This window comes from Oryctolagus cuniculus, chromosome 2 (assembly GCF_051225735.1).
Source record: "Oryctolagus cuniculus isolate XC-2025 breed Fujian yellow rabbit chromosome 2, ASM5122573v1, whole genome shotgun sequence".
Classification (NCBI taxonomy): Eukaryota; Metazoa; Chordata; class Mammalia; order Lagomorpha; family Leporidae; genus Oryctolagus; species Oryctolagus cuniculus.
The window spans coordinates 184294247-184317726 of record NC_142868.1 but is presented as its reverse complement, the minus strand read 5'-3'; the positions used below and the strand labels follow the sequence as shown (position 1 = coordinate 184317726).

The 23480-nt window shown below is 46.4% G+C and overlaps 1 long non-coding RNA gene across 6 annotated transcripts in view; it reads right to left on the bottom strand.

Moving 5' to 3' along the window:
* Positions 1–23076, bottom strand: part of LOC103347828 (uncharacterized) — a 227207-nt gene extending 204131 nt beyond the window's left edge. The window contains exons 1-2 of one of the 6 annotated variants that reach the window (XR_016230511.1): positions 22656–23076; positions 21229–21352 (exon numbers count right to left, since the gene is read on the bottom strand). This is a non-coding gene — a long non-coding RNA (uncharacterized LOC103347828). Of the gene's footprint in view, positions 1–21228; positions 21369–21714; positions 22421–22655 lie in introns of those variants that run through there. The other 5 variants (XR_016230510.1, XR_016230509.1, XR_016230507.1 and 2 more) reach the window with 5 other exon arrangements.
* Between the last annotated feature and the right edge of the window lie 404 nt (positions 23077–23480).

Here is a 23480-nt window from a genome sequence, read left to right as displayed (position 1 = left end):
GTGAGGACTGTTGACTGATCCCAGGCTGGTGAGAAAGGAAGGGCACCAGGGACATTCTTGCTACCTGCCTGCTGGTGAGAATGCCATGCAGACATCCAGAGAGGCCAGGATCCCAGGCCCAGACACCAAGCAGGTAACACAAATGAGCAAATCAGGCTAAGAACGAATCTTCCTTGGCCAACTGGGCAGTAGGGCCCTGGCTCAAGGGCAACAATATCCTCACGTTGCCAGGCAGGAATGCAAACTTCTATGTTGCCAGACAGCTCTGACTTTCAGAAAATCTATTTTGTTTTACACTGTCAAGTAATACAAAATTTTTAAAATACTGGACAGGCCAGATACGCACCTCGGGCTATCAGCAGGCAACGTTTGTCCAAAGAATAAGAAATGCATGATCTTTATCATGACCAAGAATATCCCCGCATCTGTTTAGACCAAGAACTTGTTTCTTTGGTAAAATTACTTAAGTCAGTCTGCCTCCCTGGAGCTGGGTGCCGCCTGCACAGAGGATATTTAATTCCCAGCTGCAATGCCACTGTCTTCTTTCAATGTTCCTTGAGATATTCAGAGCATCCTAAGACAAGGACCCTGCTCATAGAACTCATATTTTTGTGAGGATGGTAGAGAAATAGGCATAAAGTACATATACACACATCCACTCATACACATATACATCAGCACAAATACACATATACGTGCACACACGTGTGCACATCCTGCCACACATGCATCTATGTTATGGACAGACAGAGGTACGGGGTATAGGTAAAGCAACAGGATTATCAAAGCTTTGGATGCAAAGTAAAAAAAAAATTCAAAGGTGAATGAGGAAGGTTGGGGCATAGGAAGTTTGGGAAAGCGTCTTCAGTTCTATACAGAACTTGTTGAGTCTCAATTGTGTATTAGATGTCCAAGTGACAGCAACAAATAGAATTCTCAAGACCACACTCATGAAAGTAAACATATGCTGAGGGCTTCCTGAAGACTATCTAAAAAGTCAGGGGAAGGGGCTGGCAGCTGTGGTGTAGCAGGTTGAGCTGCCGTCTACAGCAACCAGCATTCCATATGAACACCAGTTCAACTCCCAGCTGCTCCACTTCCAAACCAGCTTCCTGTTAATGCGCCTGGGAAAGCAGCAGAAAATGGCCCAAGTCCTTGGACCCCTGCACCTGTATAGGAGACTTGGAAGAAGCTCCTGGCTCCTGGCTTTGGTCTGGCCCAGACCTGGTTACTGTGGGCATCTGGGAATTAAACCAGTAAATGAAGATTCTCTCTCTCTCTTTCTTTCTCTCTTTCTCTCTCTGACTCAACTCTCATTATAACTCTGTCTTTCAAATAAAATAATTTTTTTAAAAAAGTCAGGGGAAGTAGATAAAAAATTTATGAAATTTATGAATAGTAATGTTGACAATCACAGTATTTTGTGGAATATTATGAGTAAGGGCTCATGCTCCATATCACCAGCATCTCAATCATGTTAACCTAAAAGTTCCCAATTATTTGTATGATGTTATGATACAGTTGTGAGGAAGGTGTCTCTGTAAACTTGAATAGCTCTGTTTAGACATCTTACTTACTAAAGAAAAGGCTTTTATCCTGCACAAGAAATAGACCTGGCTTTAGCTTTCCGCGTTTCATCATCACAAGTCCCTGACAGCTGCTTTGACACTGTGAGCCAAGGAACAAGAGAGCATAAAGGGGTGGCTTCTGTAGCCTGCCTGAGTCCAAGCACACACACACACTGAGCACATCCTAAGTGAAAGCGCACATCTCTGAGCACGAAGAGCTACCCACTGTTCTTCATTAATTATAATTGTCATTATTATACTATGAGAAGTGGCTCTGGTTTCTAGCCTGCCTGTCTACAGCGTTTCTTCCTAATAGAACTCTAGGGTTTACAGTAACTGCAATACTGTGCATGACTGTGATTTCTGACAAGGTGCACGTTCACCATCTTCTCCTAATTAATGAATCCCTCTGCCCCCAGGATACCTTGTCAGGGTCTCATGCTTTTAAAGCGTTCCTCCCAAAGGATACTGTGTCATGTCAAGGCATCATGGAAAGGGGGAGCAGAACCCTAAACCAAGGCAGAAGAAGCCTCAAGAAGAAATTAAACCCCAGACAAAGCAGAAGGTGTTCTTGCGTCAAATGGGCTGTGAAGATTGAGGATCATTCAGATCAGTTTCACCAATTTCAGAAAATTCAAAAATAGAAGGGACCTAGAAGAGCCCTTCTATTTTATGAAACTGGCCTCTACTTTCCTCAGACAGGAGACCTGTCCCCAGAAGAATGGGGCACAGGAAATGCACTGGTCTCTTCTGTGCGGAGCTGGTTCCAATCCCTGCTGAACACAAGAGGGAAAGTGCCTGCTCCACTAAACACCCCCTAGCCCCACATCAGCCTACTCAGATGAGGATGCCTCCCAATATGACTTTCTAAATGTCGGGAGCAATGACCTGAAAAAGTGAAAAACTTTGCTTATGAGTGTTGATTTCTGCGTTCATATGGATGTCAGAAGAACAGAACAATCTATGGTGGGAGTTAAATAATCTTTTCACAATCAGATAGGAAACCTGTTGTTACCCCAGTGAAGGCATCCAGAGAGCAGAGCTATAAAACACAGCTGTCCGCATGGGATGTAAAGTTCTAGCGGAGCACCACACCCATCTTAACATTAGAAGAAACCAGATAAATTGCACAATTATAGTTTTTAAACCTAGCAGGGAGCTGATGGGGTCAAGAAACCTCAATGAATTAAATTCTTGAAAGCAATGAGTTCTTTCTTGGAGAGTAGATATTCACTGCTTCTCTCAACCTTAATAGTGGTCGAAGGAGGAATCTAGCATAGACAAGGAAGAAAGGAGCCAAATGTTTTATAGATATCTCGTGGCCATGTCTGAACTGGTGAGACAGGATTTCCATGGAGTCTATTACACACAATTCTGCACGCATGTCCCAAATCTTTCCCACAGACCTGTATTATCTACCAAGTATATGGGAGCTGGACATTAAAGGGTAGGGGCAAGGCAGAGACACAAAGCAGACGACCTCTCCCAAGGCATGCAAGTCTCCTGTAAGTGCAGGATGCGTGATCTGTTGCAGGTAGGGAGAGGCCGGGAAAGAGAGATGAGAAAACCTCCCCAAGACAACACAGACTCACAACCACCCAGAGGAGGCCACTGAAGGCCAGGACCAGACAGGCAGGAAGCCAGGCAAAATCGCTTCCAGGCTCTGAGGCTCTGCAGCTGGTGCACTGGAAGTCCTCCCAAGGCTGGAAGTTGGCATCAGGATGGAAAGAGACCTTACAAGGAACAGAAAGCCAGGGGCAGGACTGAAGACAGTGGATTCTTCAGTGAACCCTAAAAGAAGGGATATAAAATGGGCAGGCTTCTGTTGCTCAGAAAACTGGAACTCTTAATGAGATCCCCCGAGTCTCATCTCATAGAGCTCAGCCCTGCTGAAGGATAAGACTCGATCACACTCTGAGAACATTTAAAGCCAGCCATGAACTGAATCTAACCAAAGCTGCGATAAAACCCAGGCCTAACTCAACCACACATTGGATTAACTCATCTTTCCACATGACCAGCCAGACTGGAAAGGGCTTGCTATTTTCTCAGGATGGATTTTATTGACTTCTACCTTGGTAGTCCCTAATTCATATGTTCTTGGACACATTGCAAGAATGAATTAGGGGCTGGCGCAGTGGAGTAGTGGGTTAATGCCCTAGTCTGAAGCGCCGGCATTCCATATGGGTGCCAGTTTGAGATCTGGCTGCTCCACTTCCGATCCAGCTCTCTGCTGTGGACTGGGAAACCAATAGAAGATGGCCCAAGAACCCTGCACCCATGTGAGAGACCCAGAAGAAGCTCCTGGCTCCTGGCTTCGGATCAGTGCAGCTCCGGCAGTTGTGGCCAACTAGGGAGTGAACAATTGGATGGAAGAACTCTCTTTCTGGCCGGTGCCACGGCTCAATAGGCTAATCCTCCGCCTGCGGCGCCAGCACCCCGGGTTCTAGTCCCAGTCGGGGCACCGGATTCTGTCCCAGTTCCTCTTCCAGTCCAGCTCTCTGCTGTGCCCCGGGAGTGCAGTGGAGGATGGCCCAAGTGCATGGGCCCTGTACTCGCATGGGAGAACAGGAGAAGCACTTGGCTCCTGGCTTCGGATCAGCGCAATGCACTGGCTGCAGCAGCCATTGGGGGGTGAACTAACGGAAAAGGAAGACCTTTTTCTCTGTCTCTCTCTCTCTCGCTGCCCACTCTGCCTGTCAAAATAAATAAATAAATAATAAAAGGAAGATATCTCTCTCTCTCTCTCTCTGCCTCTCCTCTCTCTGTGTAACTCTGACTTGCAAATAAATAAATAAATCTTTAAAAAAAAAAGAATGAATTAAGCCCAAAGTAGATCAAAGAAATAAAATAATTAAATAGGAACACAAATTAATGCAATGGAAACAGATGAACAACTCTATTAGAAATATTTCTTTTCACCTTCTCACGTGTTCTTTGACCCTTAGATTATGTAGTAGTATGTTATCTAAGTGAGAGATTTCAAAACGTATAGGATATACCTAAAGCAGAGTTTAGAAGGAATGAATGGCTATAAAAGAAAAAAATAGACAGCATTAATATCATCATCCAGCCATCATCGCAACTGGAAATCATTATGCTAAGTGAAAAAAGCCTGGCCCAAAAAGACAAATATATGTTGCCCCTGATTTGTGTTAACTGATATACAGAGTACAAAAAAGTAATGTATGTGAGTGAAAATGACATTTTGAGATTTGATTATTATTTATAGCCCTTGTCAACACTCATGAGGAACAGTGTTTTTTCTACTTACCACTTGTTGAATTCTTTATTTAGTAGAGGGTTATGCTGGTAATTATAAAATAAACTGAAAGTATGTCATTGTAAAAATTAAAAGAAAAAATAGGAAAGGAAGGAGGGAAAGAGGTTGGGAGATGGACAAGAGGACGGGTAGGGTTGGAAGAATCATTATGCTCTTAAATCTGTATATGAAATACACAACATTTGTTCACCTTATATAAATAAAACATTTTTAAAAAGCAGCTAGGAAAATAAGAGGTAATTAAAGTAAGTAAAAGAAATAACAAAACAAGAACACAAATAAGTGCTGTGGAAACACAACCAACAAAGAAATCAGCAAGTCAAAAGTTTGTGTTTTTTAAAGATTAATAATATTGATAACCTTCTCAGACTGAATGATCAGGAAATGAAGGAAAAAAATGAAAAATGCCAATATCAGAAATGAAAGACACTATCTCCAGAGATCCTATAAATAATAAATATAATAAACAACTTTATGCCAATAGATTTGATGATATAAGGGGAAAATCTGTTCAAAGCTCAACCTAAATTATACATAAGGAAAAATAATAAATGTAAATCATTCCATTGCTATAAAACAAATTTAATTTGTCATGAAAATTATTTTCACATGTGAATTTTATTAAACGTTTCAGAAAGAAGTCCTTCCAAGCTTAATACAAACAATATTTCAGAAAATAAGGAAAGTGGTGATAAATCCCAACCTGTATTGTAAAGCCAGCATAGGGGATGGGCATTTAGCCTGATGATAAAGACTCCAGTAAAAATGCCTTCGTTCCATCTCAGCTTTTACTCTCAATTCCAGACTCCTGCTAACAATGACTCTGGGAGGCAGCAGAAACACCTCAAATGATTGGGTTAGCACAACCCAGACGGGAGACCTGGGTTAAGTTCTCAGCAACTGCTCCAGCTCTGGCCCTCACAGGTACTTGGGGAGTGAGTGAACAAGCAGATGCCAGAGCTGATGCGTTTGCACTCTCATTCTCTCTCTCTCTCTCAATCTCTCTCTCTCTCTCAAATGAATAAAATAAATAAAACCAGCATAACCCTGATTTCAAAAGCTTACGAAGATATTTCAAGAAAATAAAGCTATAGATTGATATCATCAATAGGCATAACCATGCTTAAAAACATGCGTGTAAATTGCAGTCATCAATAAGTAAAATGGATAACTCATCAAGATGAGACTTATCTCAGTTACATAAATTTAGTTTTACATGCAGAAGTCAAACAGTGTAACACACTATTTTGAATAAGGGAGAAATAAATAAGTGTAGAAAAATGACAACATTTAAACTTATTGAGATAACTCCTATCAAAAAAGGAATTAAAGAGAACATTTTCAAACTAATAAAAGAGATCCAAAATACTCTGCAAATATCATACTTGTTCTCTAAGATCAGGACAAAACAAAAATGTACTTTCTCACCATTCTTTGACATTGTCTCAAAGTTCCAACCCATGTGAAAAGGTAAAATATAGATGGAGAGAGAGCTTTCTCCAAAAATGAAAAGGAAGTAAAACTTATTATTTGCAGACAATATGCTTCTGTACATAGAAAACCTTAGGGATCATTAAAAAGCTGCTGGAACTAAAAAGTAAATTTAGAAAAGTTACATAATCCAAGGTCAATATATGATAATCAATTGTACTTTCATGTATTTTCAAAAGTTGAAAATTTCAAAAATAACATTTAAAATGGCATAAAACAACACAGACCTAAGAATAAACTGAACAAAAATGTGCAGAAATGTTACTAGAGTAATACATTGCTAGGAGAGATTTTGTTAAAACTGAAACCAATGAAAGCTACATCATGTTCTAAGATTGGAAGACCCAGTGTGGTTAAAGAAAATGACAAGTTTAATCTAAAGTTGAATGGAAGTGCAAAAGATCTAAAATAACCAAGACACTTTGTTTCCAAAAAAATTTTTTTTAATTTTTTTTATTTTTATTTATTTTTTTTTTTTGACAGGTAGAGTGGACAGTGAGATAGAGACAGGGAGAAAGGTCTTCCTTTTGCCTTTGGTTCACCCTCCAATGGCCGCCACGGCTGGCGCACTGCGGCCGGCGCACCGCGCTGATCCAAAGGCAGGAGCCAGGTGCTTCTCCTGGTCTCCCATGGGGTGCAGGACCCAAGCACTTGGGCCATCCTCCACTGCACTCCCGGGCCACAGCAGAGAGCTGGCCTGGAAGAGGGGCAACTGGGACAGAATCTGGCGCCCCGACCAGGACTAGAACCCGGTGTGCCAGCGCTGCAAGGCAGAGGATTAGCCTAGTGAGCTGCGGCGCCGGCTTGTTTCCAAAAAATTTTTTAAACATTTATTTTATTTATTTGAAAGACAGATTTACAGAGAGAAACAGATACGGCAGGGAGGGTGTCTTCCATCCACTGGTTCACTCCCAAGATGGCTGCAATAGCCAGAGCTGGGCAAATCCAAAACCAAGAGCCAGGAGCTTCTTCTGGGTCTCCCACGTGAGTGCAGGGACCCAAAGACTTGGGCCTTCCTCCACTGCTTTCCCAGGTGCATTAGCAGGGAGCTGGATAGAAAGTGGAACAGTCAGCACTGGATCCAGCACCCATATCATATGCCGACGCTGCAGGCTAGGGCTTTAACCTGCTGTGCCACAGTCTTAGCCCCCCCAAGACACTTCTGAAAAAGAACAATTAACTGGAGGATTTATTATTTAATCCAAAATGCATTGTAACACTAAGAAGCTACTGTATGAAAGAGAATATAGTATTACCATGAAACTAGAAATGTATCAATGAAGCAGAACAGAAAAGTTAGAAATAAACACATGTGAATGAAAAATTCACATTATCTTTTAATTCCATTCTCCTGCAACAAAAGATGACTCAAGTCTCTGGGCCCCTGCACCCACTTGGGAAACCTGGAAGAAGCTCCTGACTCCTGGCTTCGAATCGGCACAGCTCCAGCCGTTGCAGCCATCTGGGGAGTGAACCAGCAGATGGAAGACTTCTCAGTGTCTCTACCTCTCTCTCTGCCTCTGCCTCTCTGTACTCTGCCTTTTGAATAAATAAATAAAACTTTTTAAAAATTCCATTTTCCCACAAATTTTTGAAGCCCCCTCATCCAGTAATTTAATTTTTTTAACCAAATCCCAAAATTAATTGAGAAAAGGAAATCTTTTTTTAAAAAATGGTGCTGGAAAAATTGGATATCTTCTTTTCAAAAAGAAAAGCAATCTTACTACCTGTCCCTTTGAATGTCCAGAAATTAATTTAAGATGGATCATGGAACCAAATAGAAAAGCCAGAATAGTCAAGCTCTGAGAAGAAAACATCCGAAAATACTTTTAAGAATTTGGGCCATAAAAAGATTTTTTTTTCAGAAAGGACACAAATAGCACAAAATATTTGAGAAAATAATATTGGATTTCATTACAGTCTAAACCTTCTGATAATCCAAATCTGCAGTTAACAATATACATAGGCAAACTGTCAACTAAAAAGATCCTGGCAAAGAAATTATATCCAGAATATATAAAGTTAACCAGAAAGAGAAAATCTAATTTTCAGTGGGGAAAAAAAAAAACACAAAAGAAGTGAAAGAATGGTCAAAAAACATATGAAAAGTTGTTCTTCTTGGTATCATTAGCCATCGGAAAAATGCACATTGAAACTACAATAAGACACCGTTTCCCATCCTCTACGCCGGCCGAAATCAAAACTGCCAAGGGAATATTCCCAAGGATATGGGGCAACTGGGACTCCCATACATTGCTGGTGGTATTGGACCACAGCACTGCCTCTTTGGGAATTGTTCACTGTTTTCTTATAAAACTAACCATACATCTACCCTATGACTCAGCAATTCTAATTCTATATATATACTCCAAACAAATGAAAACATATACAATTCATAGCAGTTCAAAACTGAAATCCAAATGCACTTCAATAGAAAAACAGAGAGTGCATCCTGGTATAGTCATCTAATGAAATATTATTCATGAATAAAAAGCATCAAGCTGGGTCAGCACTATGGAATAGTGAGTAAAGCCACCGCGGCATAGCGAGTAAAGGGTGCCGGTTCAAGTCCCGGCTGCTCCACTTCCAATCCAGCTCTCTGTTATGGCCTGGGAAAGCAGAAGATGGCCCAAGTGCTTGGGCCCCTGCACCCACTTAGGAGACCCGGAATAAGCTCCTGGCTCCTGGCTTGATATCGGCCCAGCTCTGGCCATTGCGGCCATTTGGGGAGTGAACCAGTGAATAGAAGACCTTTCTCTCTCTCTCTCTCTCTCTCTCTCTCTCAGCCTCTCTGTTATTCTTCCATTCAAATAATAATAAATTAATCATTTTCTTAAAAAAAGCATCAAGCTGCCAATATACACAATCATATAGATGAATCTCAAATGCAGGATGCTAAGCAAAATAATCAGGAAGCAAAAGGATTCCTACTGTATAATTTCATGAAGTTCAAGAACAGATAAAATTGACCTACGATGATAGAAATCATAAAGAAGTTGCCTCGAGCAGAGAAGACTTGAAGAAAGAATGAGAGAAGTTTCTTGAATGATGGAAATGGTTCACATGCTGTTTTTCAGTGGTGATTATACAGAGTATACAGTTGTCAACAGTCATTAAATTGCACCCTTAGGATCTATGCATTTTTTATGTAAATTAAATATAAAAATTATAGATGTGCAAAAACACGGAAAGATATTGTTCAACACATTGAGTATCAGCATGCAGTGGAGATAAAATCAGGTTCAAGGTGTGTACATTGTTTTACAGAGTTGCATTCCTTTTCATGGCATTGTTTTATCATATGAGATTTAAACAGAGTGGGGGAAAAGTCTCATAGAAGGGTTTGAGTTGAACTGAGTGACAGAGGATGGCACACTGGACCTCACTCATGTCTCTCCCCAGCAGCTGTCAGGAGGGGCTAGATGACACAACACAGAAATTCAAGGGAACTGATGCCCCACACAGGAAGTGTAGACCAATAAGAGACAGGAAACAGGGAAGATCCGACCAATAAATTACCTCTCTTCCTTCTACTCCCACCACACAGTGCACTATTGCAAGGTACAATCTTTCCATATAGCACCTCTGGGAGAAATCTCTTGTGACAGCCACACAGCTGTGTCTCTCACTCTTGCTACCTTGGAATTAACCCTCCCCTCTCCCAGTAAGCTTGTCCGCAGCACACACTTGGCCTCTGGGTCTGCTTTCTACATACCTAGGCTTATACTAACATGATTTTAACCAAGGCAACACAGTTAGCAATCAGCAGAAAAACTGAACACATCCAAGCAGTCTGGCTCCTGAGCCCATTTCCTAACCACCATGCTGTACTTCGTCCTTAATATTAGATAAAATCAATGCAGTGAGCGCATCTGGCACATTGCCTGCGACCACATGAGCTTATTAAAGAAACTGAACTCCAGAAAGAAGCAAGAAATACAAATCCGAAGCCCAAACTGGACCCACATTGCAGCCGAGGTCCTATCTGCAGTCCATACCAGCTCCCCGATCTGGCATTTCCTGACCCAGTGCAGAGATGAGCGTGTGCACACCTCTGCACACTCATGTGCAAGAGTCCTGGGAGGCAGTTTGCACTCCCCCTGTCATACTGCCCATGAGAACAGAGGACAACTGTCCTCATCACTCTCCACCCCTCCCCCATCCCTGCAGTCCCCCAGTTCTTGTCCACATGCTAAGAGACTTGTCACACGATAATGAAAAACTGAAATGTGACGGATTCAATTACAATTTATATTTTCACTTAACAATCAATTACCTTCCCCTGATTGGTGGAACATCATTAAGCTATGATCCCAGCTCTGGAGAGCAATCCTCTCGGGGAGGGGAGCAGCTGGCCCAGCCAAAGAGACGCAGGGCTTTCCATCTCCCAGGGATCTGGGGGCAGGAAAGGTTCAAGGAAGGGGTGGCTTCCTGGGGCTGCCCAGGGCGAGCAGCGAAGCCTTCTCTGCCTGTCTCTGCCAAAAGAGAAGTAGACAGGGGTCCCTGTCTTCCTCCAGCCCTGTTTGTGTGTCTGTGGCTGCTTCCCGGGCTCCAGAATGAATGAGAGGGGTAAAGCTCCCAAGGATGTCCCCCAGAGCACTCGCAGTGTGTAGCTGAAATCGCACTGAGCAAGAAGAAGCCACAGCTAAGCGGGCAAGGGTGCGCCAGGCAGGGACGCTTCCGGAGAGCAGCCTCCTCTGAGATCCCTCAAGAGGCTGGGGGGAGGCTGGTGCGTACAGCTCCCCGGGTGGGCCTTGTAGCTCAAGAGCTCTCTGGGGCTCTGCCTCTTGGAAGCAGCAGCGATAAGCCCTGCACAGATGGAGCAGCCTCCGCACAGCAGCTGCCCAGAGGAGAACTGAAATCCCAGCTTTCCTCCCAGAGGCTGGAGAGAAGGGAGGAAATCCCAGGGCAGCTTTCATTCATTCACACTCATTCACTCATTCTCTCTCTCTCTCCCCCCCCACACCCCAACCCACCCTCCCAGTCACTGAGGCAGAGCCCGCACTGGATACTGCTTACTGCTTCCAGTATCTCCCCTTCTGAATCTATCTTCCAACTGCAGCCAGAGCAACCCTGTCACATAGGCTTAAGACCTCTCGTTAAGAAATAAAACCCCAATTTCTCAGTATGGCATCTGAAGGGGTCCGAATACGCCACCCCACAGGGTGTCAGTATGACAAAAGGACTCTGCTGAGCTGAAGGCCACGGAGAAGCCACAGATTCGGGAAGGGAAGAGTTCTCTGAGTTCCCTTTATCTGCCTGAAAGCAGGACATGGATTTCCCTTTGTGCAGGGAAGCCTGATTCAGGCAAGGAGATGAGTTTGCATAAGGAGGTCTTACTAAAATAGCCCTGCTCTTCCACTGAATTCCCCACCCATCTCCTAGGTCACTTCCCCACAATTTTTCAACCCGTGAAACTCCCCTTTCCTTTGTTAGAGTGGTGTATTAACCCAAGTCTATCTGCTTCTCAGTTTCATTTCTCTGAGAACTGCTGTTCACATAAACATTAACTAACTGTGTGTGCCTTTCCTCCTGTTAACCATCCCTTTGTTAGTTTAGAAGACTGGGACCACCCTGCCCCAGCATGTCACAGGAAAATGTTTTCTCCTTGACACATTTAAAATCTTTTCTTCTGTCTCACACATCCTCTGCTCCATACTTGATCCTGTTCCCCAAGCAGTGCCGTCTTTCCAGCTTCCTGCATTTAGACATCCTTTGGTTTTCCCAACTTCACCACTTCACTCAATTCCCTTTAAATCTTTAGAATCACTTCCAAGATTCCCCTCTCCTGAATCCTTCCTTCAGTATCCCTGGCAATGGATGCTTTCCTTATCTTGCACCCAAAACACCTCACTCACACATTATCACAATAATGATGATGTAGCAAAGAGTACACAGGGAGGAGAGAAAGCCCAAGACCACTGGGGGTGAATTACATGGATGCAAATCCCATTTATGCCTCTTCCTAACTGTGCTCAGAGAAACTGCTTACCCACTTGGGGCCTTAGTCTCACCATCTATAAAATGGGATTGATCCACCTACGGCTTAGGCTGACTGGAAGGATTAGATGAGTTGCTGTATAAAATCACTTGCTCTATGCCTGGCACGTAGCAAGTGTTCAATGAACACTCATTATTAATCATTTATTTTCAGTGAACCAAGAGTGTTATGAAAGTGTCATTTAAATCTGAATGATCTTTGTGCTCAATGTCAGAAAACTCTATCACAGAGCCTGGTGCTCCATACGCACTCAAAATAACACAAAGGGTGTACTGAGTGACTGAACAGTCACCATATACAGATATTGTGAAAACAGTAGCTGCTGGTATTCGAAACTGTGAATACATAGTTTTGTGGAACATTTCAACTGCTGATCTTGTCAAATGTGCCTACATGTAAGTATTGTGAAAACATTTTAAGGGCTGATACTGTCAAACGCATTGAGGAACCACTGTGAATGCTGACACTGTCAAATGGGGTGTCAGATTTAGTTATATGGAAACAATATAACAGCAGCGTGTGTGACATAGAACTGTATAAGATATCACGCTAAAGAACAAAGTTAAAGCAAAGCACATTCCTAATAAAAGACAAAGTCCTACCTTTTAGCTCATCACCTTAAAACTGAGATGAACCCAGAAACCAGGTACATGCTAATTCTCTTCAAAACACTGTGTTGTCCTGGGTGAGGGGGTCAAACTTAATAAACTCAGGGCCCCCTGGAGGGCAGCAAAGGTGTCTCCCACCTGCAAAGAGGAAGAGCCTCCTCCTTGAAGTGTCTGCATATCTTTCATCTGATTTACTCAAGCTGGCCCTACTGTGAACTGTGAGGTAGGAGTGGCCTGGCTGCTCCGATGCAGTGGGACTCTTTGCTCCTAAATGAAAGAGTCAGTCCTTACTCATGCCACTGCAGGAAGGAAGTTGAGGCCCCCTCTCTCCCCTGCACAGGGTCCCCAGCTGGCAGTGAAGGTATGGCAGCCTGGATGCTGCAACCCAGGCCCACACCCTGCAGAGTGCCACTGTAACGGTCACAATTTCCAGGACACTGGAATTATCTGTTACCCATTATATCATCTTCTACTTCCCAGAGGCAGCCATTGCTTTCTAGCTTAAAATCAAAACAAACACAGAAAGACAAAACACCCTTTCCACTGCATGAACTTGTCTACTGTATCCAGGAGAGAAAAACTGTGGTTTTGTTTCACGTTTGCTGGTCCGATATCTGAAATCTGTATCCAGGTCAGGAAAGGTGATAACTGAATTACTTAAAAGTTTTCGGCAATGTGTATCAAGACATGCAAAATGTGTTTCCCCTCTGTTGAGATCCTTTGTTTCACTAATTCCAAATCTGGGAATTAACTCAGAAAATTATCCACAATGTGGTAACGATGTCTGTGCAAACACTTTCATCATAGCACCATGCACAACAGGAAAACAAATTACAAAAGCTGCATAGAACAAATATCCAACAATGCTAGAAAGACTTGGTAGATTGAGAAGATATGTTAAGATTTATCCAAGTGGGTCTTCAAAAAATTCATGGCAGATTTGTATTTCGAAAAAATCTATGCGTGAATTCCAAAGCTTTTTGCAACAGAATAAACTCATCCTTTATTTCCATTTTTCCACGACCTTCTGAAGTCCCCTGGAATTGGTCTGCTAGTGCACCTGCCATAACAAAATGCCGTAAGCTGGGTGGCTTCAATGGAGCAATTTATTTTCTCCTCATTTTGGAGGCTGGAAGTCCCAAGATCAAGAGACAGACAGGGCTAGTTTCTCCACGGTCTCACATGGTCTTCATGTGGCCTTTCCACTGCACGTGCACTCTCCTAGGGACGCCAACCCTATTGGATCAGGTCCCCACCCTTAGGCTCTCATCAACCTGAACTACCTCTTGAAAGGCCCTATCTCCACACACAGGCATAGTGGGGGCCAGGGTTTCACCATATGAACATCAGTCGTGTTCCAGAACCAAAGGGGACACAGAGCAACCCTCTTACCCAATAAAATGCATATTTATGAAGAACAAGGAGACACTGCTGCACTGACACTTTGGAATGTTCTGGGGCCTGTTTGACCCCCAGTGCTGACCTCCCTCAAAAAGAGGCTAGGGCCCCAGGTCAAATGTGAAGTGAGACCCGACATTCCTCTTCACCCACATGCCTCCCCAGGTCAGGAATGGCCCTGCTATAACCCCCACTGTGTCACAGTACTGCGGCCTGTGTACAAGTATTGCACTATGTACAAGGCAACATTTCAACAGAAACACGTATCTTACACCAACCACGCAAGCAGCCAGCCCTTCCATTTCTGCATGTTTGGAGCTACTTTCTGCTCCTCATTTGGAAGTCACTCCATCCACCCTAGACTAGGATGGCTGCTCATTTCTTCACTTTCAGTACCACCACCAGATCTGCTTTAATCTGTTTATTGGTCTAACGGCCTCATACATGCACACACGACATCAACAACTTAGTGCTGGGGGCTCTGTCTTCATCCACCTTCCACTTTGGCGCCCAATATGGCCACATTTTAATATCATATGCTTGGGAAAGTCACTTAACTCCTGGGCCTGTTTCCTCCATACATATGGGAATCTCATCACCTGCCTCATGGGATTACAGTGAAAGTTAAATGAGAGGGAAAGAGGCCAGCGCTCACTAGGCTAATCCTCTGCCTGCGGTGCCGGCACCCCAGGTTCTAGTCCCGGTTGGGGCGCCAGTTCTGTCCCGGTTGCTCCTCTTCCAGTCCAGCTCTCTGCTGTGGCCAGGGAGTGCAGTGGAGGATGGCCCAAGTGCTTGGTCCCTGCACCCACATGGGAGACCAGGAGAAGCACCTGGCTCCTGGCTTCAGATCGGCGCAGCGTGCCAGCCGCAATGCGCCAGCCGTAGCGGCCACTTGGGGGGTGAACCAACGGTCAAAGGAAGACCTTTCTCTCCGTCTCTCTCCCTCTCTCTCACTGTCTAACTCTGCCTGTAAAAAAAAAAATGAGAGAGGGAAAGATTCAGAAAGTGCCTGACTTGGAGTCAGTACCCCAATGTGGCTGATGAAGAAGACTGCGAGGGCTCAGCTCACAGAGTGCAGAGAAGACACGTGATGAAAGGGTGTGACCCCACCTTTGCTCTCCTCCGAGAGACCTTCCGTGGGTCCAGGTACAGGAATCATTTCTTAATCAAGATTTGAAGTGAAGGAATGACTTGGGCTCCATCTGACCGAGATGTGGGACCACTGGGTTTTGTGGCGGGCTACTCTTTGTATATAACCCTAATTGATCACGGGTGGGAAGGAGAGATGAATAAATGCCCTACAATAGAAATGAAAATTCAACCTCATGCAGCCCCACATACTTGATCCTAAAGAGTTCCTTCAAAGCTTACCCTGTCCTGTGAGGAAAGTGAGTCTCTGCCCATAAGGTGCTACCCCAGGGCTCCCGTGCACACCTGCAGAGTCACCCCTGCCCCACGACACACAGCATGAGTCAGGACCATCTCAGGAAAGTGCCACCAGAGGCGACATCACCCACTTGACTCTGTGGTACCACCTCTGAGCAGTCATCTTCCTAATGTTATTCCAAGGAGGGAGACGCCCTGTGTCTGAAGGTATCCACTGCAGTAGCATTTATAACCTCAAAAGTACTCAGAGCCATATGAGCACAGCTCACTGTGCCTGGCATTCACAATAGAGAGCCTGTATTTATGAAAAGCAGTAATTGGAAGTCTATGTTTACAACTAAAAAGAGCCCAACATTGTGTCTGCACTACGGTTACGGACATCTAAAACTATGTGTGCTAGGGCCAAAACACAGAAGACGCCAAGAATCCAGTCACTCAGTTAGGAAGGAGGGGAACTTGGGAATTTAAAATGTGGCGTTTCATTTTAAAAAAAAAACAAAACAATCCCTCAATACTGTTACAGGAAGGGTTACACACTAAGATCTTATCACAGCCAATTCTCAGATCTTTGGGAATGTCCCTGATGCCAGAGGCTGCCTCCACTGCCGGTCATCGTGCTCAAAATCCCATAAAGTTCACAGTCAAGAGAGTCTCCCAGGGAGATTCTCCTAAGGGCATCAGGTCCTGGGAGGTGGTAGCTGCCCGATTCCTCTTGGGGTTGTTCCAGTTCCAAGCTGCTTCCGAAGGTCTTCTTTAGATTTCCTTTGTTTTGTACACTTCATTCATTAATTTAACCCAGCCGTCAGCACTCTCCTGGTGTTTTTGAAGACCATCTCTGCCAGTTTGTGCAATTTGGGTGACATCGAATCTTCACTGCAGCTATGTCCCCTGCAAGGGCGCCATGTGAACCACTCAGATGAGAAGCCTGGGTGGGGCTGGGGGGGCCGTGTGCTCACTGGCAGGGCTGGGCTAGTTGGAATGCCCTACATTTCTGGTTTTAATTCCATTTCAATAATGCTATGAAATCCATCTCCTTACGGTGCATGTAAACAGGAGACTTCTCGACTCACTGCCTTTACTCAAACATCATCTCATCCCTCATCCCCATCATAACTTTCTGATCAATTTAAATCTCTTCTGCTCCCTACCTGCTTCCCCCATCAAGACTGATGAAGACCCTAACAGCTCCCCAGGGTGGGGAGGGCTCTGGTCCCTCAGGCCACCCAACCTCTCAAGGCTTAGCTCCTCTGGTGATAGGGCGTGAAGAAGAAAGGAGAGGAATGAAAGCTACTGACCTCTGTGGGCAGCCTCAGCTCCCACCAGCAAGCCTGTAGGCAGGACTCTCCCCTCCCACCCCTTCCTCACTTCCCTAAAAGAACCAACTTCAGCTTTTATCTCTTATTGCACCACAGTATGCGCCAGTCCTCTTCTGCTGGGGTCCAGAAGATGCCCCAATGGGCAGCACACCCCAAGACCACCCTTTACATTGTCCACCAGACCCACAGAAAACTTGGGCTGCCTTCCAACCCCCAGGTGCCTGTTCTCCGCCCACTGTGTGTTCATTTGCCCTCTCTGCCTGACTGTGCCCTCTAGGTTCTTCCAAGCGTAGGTCTACATGAGGAAGTCGGCGATCTCAGCAGACATTTGGTATGGGAGGTAGAACAGAGCTGCTCCTTCTGGGTGGAGGTACTTTGATTGTCTTGAGCCTTTTTTTTTTTTTAATTTTTTTTTTTTTTTTGACAGGCAGAGTGGACAGTGGGAGAGAGACAGAGAGAAAGGTCTTCCTTTGCCGTTGGTTCACCCTCCGATGGCCGCCGCGGCCAGCACGCTGCAGCCGGCGCACCGCGCTGATCCGAAGGCAGGAGCCAGGTGCTTCCTCCTGGTCTCCCATGGGGTGCAGGGCCCAAGCACTTGGGCCATCCTCCACTGCACTCCCGGGCCTCAGCAGAGAGCTGGCCTGGAAGAGGGGCAACTGGGACAGAATCCGGCGCCCCGACCAGGACTAGAACCTGGTGTGCCGGCGCCGCAAGGTAGAGGATTAGCCTAGTGAGCTGCGGCGCCAGCCGAGCCTTTTCTTAACTCAGGCACTGAAGGTGGAAGTGAGGCATTCAGCTCTCTCTGCGAACCCTGTGCTATAACGGCTCCAGCATCGTTTTTCTCCCGTGCCATCCCCTCCATCCGTAAACTGAGGAGATGCTGGGAGCAGAGCGGTGACAACAGGACCAGTGCTGGCCCAAGTGTCAACAGTCTCTCTAGCAGGCACGAGACTTAGCATGTCTTTGACCTCAGTTTTTGCCCTGGCCACCAATTCTGGACCAACAGGAAAATGCACTCAACTTCCTGTTGCATATGTATGTACCTTTGGAATGTGGACCCAAATCAGCCTTCTCATTCCTTGGGCCGATTGTTCATTTTCGGAAATAGAATTTAGTTTCACGTGGTTTGGGCTCTGGTGAAAGAATGAAGCAGGGCTGAGAGGCTCCTGCTCCGGGCCAGTTGCAGAGGGAGGGCACAGCACGGGTGGGTGGGGAGGGAAGGAAGGCCCAGAGGAGCACCCCTATCTGCAGCCCCACCCTACATGAGGATGCACGGAGACCTCCAGGGCGCCAGAGAGGCTCCATCCTCAGCCACGCCCAGCTGAGTCACAGCTGATCTCATCCAGGCAGAGCATCTACAGGACCCCAAATCTTTGGATCCTCCTCCAATTGGGAAAGGTGTGGGGTTTCATGGCCATGGGCTGCTCACGTCCACTCTTCATAAGCTGGAGGGGCCAGGGGTTCCCTTACTTGGGCAGCAAACTCTGTACCCTGGAAAAGCCACAGCTTCTTCATCAAGATGCCAAAGGACACATGAGATGACTCTGTAAGTGGTGCACCTAGCGGGCAGAATCCACGTCCAACCTGCCCTACCTTCACAGGGACTATGATTCCTCTGCCTTCACACCTACCCGTGATCCAGCTGCTACTTCTTCCCATGGCCACTGTATCACAATGGCCCAAACGCTCCTCAAATCTCACCTATCTCACTGTGACAGGCTCCAAACAGAATCCTTGCTTCTGCCCCTGCTCCCTACCATCTGCAAGGATGACCCTCCTGAAAGCTAAGCTGGCCTGTGACATGCCCCTGCTCAAAGCCCCGAAGTGGTTCCTTCACAGTGGAAGCCTGAGGCTCCCTCCAGCCACCCTCCCATTCTGCACATCGCCCCATCCTTTTCTCTACCTGCTGCCTACTTCAGACACAGAAGACCTGTTCCTACCTCAGAGTCTTTGCACTGATTCATCCCTCTGCCTGGAATATCCCCCTCCCCCAAATCTACACTACTATCCCTTACCTCTCCCCCACAGCAAAGCCACTGAAGCAAGATCTTCCCTGATCACCCTTTTTAACATTGTCACCCCCCCACCCACTCCATAGTACGCAGTATCCCATTCCCATAGAATTCGATCTTCTTCCAACATACCACAGAATTTACTAATTTATTTTATTATCCATATCCCCATCCTCATCCATCCACACATTAGAATGTAAGTTCTATCAGGGAAAGAACTGTTTGTGTTTCTTTTCATTCACTGCAGTATGCCCAGCATCTAGGACAGTGCCAGGCACATAGTAGGTGCTCACCAGACCTTTGTTGAATGAATTGAGTGAGTTAAGGAAAGGACACAAGGACCCATAAGCAGGAAATGTAAGACCCAGCAAACTGCTCAGGGTTCCAGCTCCTGTCTCTGCAGCCTAGGTGCAGGCTGCCGATGAATCAGAGGAAGGATGAAGTCAGCTCGGAAGAGAATCTCAGGCTGAGTAATTGGTCTCCGCCCCTGCCTCATCTCAATTTACACCCAACACTGGAAATTCATTTTGAAAGCATCCTCTTTAGTCATTCCAATCACTGATTTTCTCTAAACTCCAACTTGTCTGGGGACCAAAGTCCAAAAAGCTCTCACAAATAGAAGCTGCGTCAGGCACAAGTTCAATGGTGCTTTAACCATTTTGACTTCAGAGAGCAAACGCACAGCCTCAAAGCCTCCCAGCTACTCCCCGCGGCTCTCCCAGGCACCTGCCATCCCAGACACTCTGTGCCCAGAGCCTTGACTCACACCTTGAATGGAAGAGACACAGCCCTTTCATATACGTGGGTCTCTGCTCCTCACATGAATTGCAAGCAGAGCAACAGCTGGGTGTTAGCAGGCAAGGGCTGGCTCCATCTAAAGGATTATACTAAAATAAATGAGTGCACCATGCAAATCAAACAAAATGTTCTACCCCTGAAAACTGCCCTTTTGCAGCTCCCGTCTTGGTTGTCAGCCTAGCCGGTACGTAATGTGCAAATGCAGTAAACACCTAAGGAATGCCTCTTGACCCATGCCTCTTGTAACAAAGGACTCACCCAGGTCCCAGAAAGACTCCAGCCAGGGACCCTCCCATTTTGCAGTGTGCGGAGGCTTCTGTTTTCACTCCTCTCTCTCCCCTGGTCTCTAACCACAAGAACAAATGGGGTGTCCCAACCTCCCAGGCAGGGGGCCTGAACACGTGGCTGTGTTGTGGTCAGTATAGAGGCAGGGCTGAGAAGACAGGTGCAGAGAGAACTGAGACGGGCAAAGATGGGGCCGGGCTCCAGCTCCACTGTAGCTTCTACCCCACGTGCTGACCTTCTGTTAAGTCTTTACAACACATGCTTCGCAATCCCACAGGTGGGGACGCACCTGTGAGCCCACATGCCTCTCTGACCCGCCTTCCTGCTCTCCTTTCCTAATTCCACTTTCACTTAACCTACTCAGTAGCCTTTAAAAATCCTCGGGACATTTGCAGCACTAAAACAAGTGTACTTCCGTTTTATTGAACCTGTATTTCTTGTAAAGAGCAATTTCATTTTGTGTCTCCATTGTATTCAGTCCGACTTTTGCACTCTGAAACTTCTTCCAACAAAGCTCCCCTTGTGAGGCAGAAAACACAGCTGAAAGCCTCCTAATCTCCCAGTATTTTTTTTTTTTTCAGAATGAGAGAAATGCACAAGACTCAGCCTGGAGCAAGGCCAGCCCAGGGCTGCCTCATCTCCAGGACACGGAAGAAAGAGCAGCCTCCACCAGGTGTTAAGAGGAGGCCACCTCTCCAAACTTGCTCCCCACAAATGCAGACAGGAGACAGGAGCTGATGAGTGAGTGAGTGAACGGTTGAATTAGTGCACCAACCGCTGAAGTCACATTTGACTGTGATTTTTCCACCCAAATCACTCTCCACATGACTTCAGAGAGATCGTGCACATCACCCTTAATTCAGTGCCCTCAGGATAAACCTGGTTTTCTCAGCCACAAGTGCCATACATTACTCTACAGCACACTTTTCACCCTACCCTGGAGGGGTGATCCACCTTCACAGCCAGATCCACCTTCCCATACCTGTGTCTCACCACACTCCCTACCAACTTTGACATCCGGCCCTTTGTTTCTTTCCCAGAACATTCTCCTCTCCCTCCCATTCCACCCCTGTATAGCCAACCTTGTCCTCAGGTGAATGCAGAAACAGGTGACTCAGATGCGATGGCGTGGAAACACCCTGTCTGGGAGTTCAGAAGACCAGTTTGAGCTTCAGCAGTCAGCCCAGGGCCCCTTCAGCTTCCATCCTGGAAGGAGCGGCACCTGCCAGTGAATATGGGCACAGAGGGTCCCACAAGGCTGAAGAGGCATGTCTCTGAGAGGGGCACCTTGCAATGTGCGCCAGGGAAGCAGCTCCTGGCAGCCAAGCAGCTGCTCCCACAGGGTCCTGTCCCCACTCCTTCCCCAGGTCCCGCCTCTCCCGTGACCTCTCCACGAAGGGAACAGGCAGGACTATGGCTCAATCAACCCTCCTGTGCTATTCTATGGGCAGCCACGCCCCTCCCAGCCTGGGACAGGTTTGCTCGAATGGAAGCACACCGCTGAAAGCAAAGCTTCCAACAGCCCAGGGAGCAGGAGCACCCGTTTCCCTGGTTTGGGTAGAACTAACCAGTCCATCTCACCAGTGCTCGCGCTCTGCCGGCAGGGCCCAGAAAAGGCAGAGCCGGAGAATCCAAGTGAAGCCCGCTGGGGAACAAAGCCCCAGGGTCTGAGGGAGCAACCGCTGAGATCACTGGGAAGGAAAAGCTTGGTCCAGGCACACGGCTTTGCCATGTCCAGGAAACAGGAGGAGAGCCCTTAGGGGACACAGGAAGACAAGACCCACGTGAGCCAGGGAGTTGCTTTACACAGCAAAGAGGAGACAAAATCAGCTCAGCATGGAGAGCACTTGTCTGTCTCATTCGCATCAGAAGTTGCAGTGAGACAAAAACAAGATTTATAACAAGACAGGAGAAAAAAAAAAAGATTGTTCCATTAAGTGGTTTTTCTCCATTTGAGAGCCAACACGAACAAGTCCATTACAGGTTGAACTGTGGCCCTCCCCCAAACCCATGCTGGAGGCCTCGGAATGCGACCTTATTTGGAAATAGGATCATGGACAACGTCGTCATTCAGATGAGGTCATTAGCGTGGGCTGTCATCCAAGATGACTGGGGTCCTATAAAAAGGTGGAATCCAGACCCAAACACATGTACACAGGGAGGATGGCATGTTCTGATGAGGACAGAGAAGGAGGTAAATTTTTAACAAGCCACGGAAAGCCCAGGACTGCCAACAAATTGCCAGACCCCGGGGCAGAGGTGTGGAACAGACTCTCCCACAGCCCCAAGAAGAGACCAACCCTGCTAACAGCTGGATGCTGGATTTCTGGGATGGGCTCCACAATAGCTAGACAGTAAGTTTTCCATTGTTTCAGGCCTGCCATCTGGGGGCCACTGTGTTAGACTCCCCATAGGAAACTCATGCAAAAGGCAGACTATATCCAGAAAATATTTTTCCTACTTGGCACTCATGTCAAACACAGTAAAACCACCTTTGATATCCATATACCTGCACGGCAGCTCCATCAGTCACAGAAGGGCACCTGCACCCTGAGGGTGGTCATCAGCTTTAGGACTAGGTGGCAGAAACACGTGCAGGGGAGGAAGAAACAAGAGAGGCTGGAGGTCAGAGCAGCTCAGCCCAGCTCTGACAAGCAGCACCAAGAGGGAGAGCAGCCATCGCCTGAAGCGTGGTGGGGGCCTCTCCCTAACTGGGAGGACAGAGTTCCCACCCTATGGGGCAGACCTCTGCAGCCTGCCAGTCACCTGTGAGAGCAGGCAGAAGTGAATTCAGGGCAGCCAAAGCTGGAGTTGCATTGCCTGGGGGTCACTGATAGGAAGCAAGTAAGGCTTAGTGAAATCTGGGGCTGTGTAGCCTCAAGCTAAGAAAACTCACTCACCGGCACCCAGGACTGTGCTGGTAAAGGTTTAACACCTGGCTCCTGGAGGCATTGCCAATGCCCATGGTGTAAACGTGCCTGCTCTGGGCTGCTGGAAGCTATCAAGAAGTTACCAATCGGGTCATCAAACACCTGAAAACTTGATTGGTTTTTGCAAGGCTAAGTACTGGCTGCAGCATGGACTGAAGCCTAAGTGAATCCAGTCATTCTAGGTCCTTGATCTTAGTTCCTGGGTTGATAGAGCGCTCTTTCCTGCCTATTCTCCATGCCTCCCTCCCCTGTCGTCGCTCTGCCCACTGGGTTAGCAGCAGTGCCTCCCCTCTGCTCACCCCCTGTATGTGCTACTGAGCCACTCCTCTCTGCCATTCACAGACGGTGACATGGTAGCTTGGGCTAAGGGACACAGCCATGTCAGGTACTAAACAAAGCTGGGT